The 2,500-nt window shown below is 42.3% G+C and overlaps 1 protein-coding gene and 1 long non-coding RNA gene across 3 annotated transcripts in view; both read left to right on the top strand.

Moving 5' to 3' along the window:
* LOC147839853 (uncharacterized) overlaps positions 1–2,500 on the top strand; it is a 195,997-nt gene that overhangs the window by 105,694 nt on the left and 87,803 nt on the right. The gene's annotated exons all lie outside the window — the stretch shown is intronic.
* Positions 1–2,500, top strand: part of dync1h1 (dynein, cytoplasmic 1, heavy chain 1) — a 74,378-nt gene that overhangs the window by 69,707 nt on the left and 2,171 nt on the right.

The raw sequence follows: 2,500 nt of genomic DNA, 5'->3' as shown, positions 1-2,500 counted from the left end.
CCTCTTACCCTAAAAAGATCTAAAGTGTGTTTCCTACAAAAAACCAAAGCTGGTTCTGTTTCACAGCGGTCTTTTTCTTTTGTTCGCTCGACATTATGAGCACTGCTCCGTTTGAGCTCTCACAATCTGCGTTTAGCCGGGAGAGCTCGCGCTGAGCAGAGCTCTCAGTAAGGGACCGTCGGGAAAGTGCTTATTATTTTAGTTTATTTATTTATTTATTATTTGCTCCGTCCTGCGTGTTTTATTTTAAACACTACTAATTTTCTCTTAAATGAGCACAAACAGTTACTAAAGTAGTGGAGTGCTTCATTATAGATCTGTGCATTCTCACATGAACACCTCTAATATCAAGCAAAACACAATGAGAGATTGATCTGCTGCTCTTCACTAAATAACTACAGTAACTTTAATCAATATGCAAATACAATTAAAAGTGAAACAGATTTTACAGCTTTATTTAATTCTGGATAGGCCATTGATTTTAATAGGCTAAACCTCTTATTGTATTGTCAATATTTTCTAATGTTTGCTATGTATTGAAGCTATGTGTTGTCCCATATTTTTTACATCCCAGCGTTGACAGATTGCTAATCAATAAATATCTATAGTGCTGTTTGTTAGTGTTAACGTCAGAAACGTCAGAATAGATGTTAAGGAAAATAGTAATATTAATGTAACTACCCCCATCATTCCTTCCTCCAGCAAATGTGTAAATATTAGATCTATTCAGCATTAATGTTAACTGCATTGCCATATTTATCTGACGTTTTCCCAGCTTGCAGTAGTCGATCAATAAGCCATTTAGTTTCTGATGACTACACCAGCAGTGGAGTTTACTGAGATGTGACGGGGCTTGATCATCATCCAGGGGCTTAATCAAAGGTTGATCATATTCTCCTCTAAATAAGGAAGAGGATCTTTATCAACAAAAAAATGATCAGAGTTACAGCCAGCATCCCACAAACAGCACTTCAGCCTCATTATGTGCATATCCAATCCCAAAATCCAAACAGCCGCTCACCATATATTCTTGACTGATTTGAACGGAGACATTTTTACCCGTTTCTCCATATTACAATATTATGGGGGGTCTTGAGATTGAGTTAGTTGCCTAGGTGGGTCCCGGAATACAGTTTGGGAATCCCTGATCTACAGCACACTAAACACACACAGTGGCAGGTCACAGTGCTTCATGAACAGGAATAAACGAGACGAGTAGCGTAGACCAGCCCTGTTCAGCACACTGCTCCGTCACGGATACCCAGATGAGCGTGTCTGTGATCATTCTCTGCACAACACTGATCTGGACTGATGTCTGTTGGAGCGGTGGTGTTCGAGAACAGATGGGAAAGTAGCGTGTCCGCATGTGTGATGATGATGATGGATATTGACGTTGTTCTGTACACGATTAATAGTGCTGTACAGGACGCACGACTTCAGTTCTCTGCCTAAAATGGGCTGTGTTTGCAGACTTACTAAAAGCTGATGTCAGAGTACACCATTATGGTGTTTAAGCTGAATTAATCATATTTAATTACTCTTTTGTGAAAGTTTAAAGTGAAATAACTTCACTCATTTATTTTATATCCTGTTTATTTATTGCAGCATGACCGTTTAAAATATTCAGACATTAAATTCATGCAAGTCAACACTGTCTGGACTGAGCTCTTCTGCAGGTAACCTCATCACAGCACCGGGTTATGCACAGCGTCTGCAGCCCGTCTCAGGCTCTCTCTGGCGGAGAGTATCAGCATGCGGTCATCATCACTGACGTGCACATATCCACAGCTCAGAGCATTTATTCAGCAGAAGATCATTTAGTCATTTGTGACGGCATCATCTTCACCTATGAAGACTGTACTGCTGTGTGAAATGTAGATGCGTGTTGTCGATGCTTTAAATGTCTCAGACGACACTCGCACCTTCAGCTTCCCACTGTCTATAGTCCAGAGCAAACTTACTGAATTCTCCCAGCAGCATATAGTCGGAGGCTCTCTGCTGTGCTCGGGGTTAAACGAGTGAAATAAAGATTCCTCACACATACAGCTTTCCTGCGGCCTGCAAGTGTTTACTCAGAGGTTGGTGTTATAAGGTCTGTGCGGTGTAGGGAATATGGTGAGTCTAGATTATTAGAGAATTAAAACAGATTAAAAATGCAGATGAGATGTGTTGAACAGGAGATAGAAGAGCAGAGAGACGAGTGGTGTGATGTGTGAGCCGCCGCACGGTGCTGATCCAGTACAGGCTCCGCTACACAGACGTGTGTTCAGCCCTGATGCTGGAGCACATCTGATCCTCTCTGACTGCAGCAGCAGGGGGCGCTGTTACAGCTGAAAGCAGATCCCCCTGCTCTGACTGAACTCCAGGAGTGTCTAGTGTAGATGGGTCTGAGTGACCTGACAGCTGTGATGGCTCTGATGTTCTGGTTCTGGACGTCTGTGTGTTTGGGAAGGCTGTTACAGTAATCCACCCTGCTGCTGATAACACCATCAACACGTGT

This window comes from Danio rerio, chromosome 17 (genome assembly GCF_052040795.2).
Source record: "Danio rerio strain M-AB ecotype USA chromosome 17, GRCz13ab, whole genome shotgun sequence".
In the NCBI taxonomy this organism is placed as follows: domain Eukaryota; kingdom Metazoa; phylum Chordata; class Actinopteri; order Cypriniformes; family Danionidae; genus Danio; species Danio rerio.
This window is presented reverse-complemented; position numbering and strand designations above follow the sequence as displayed.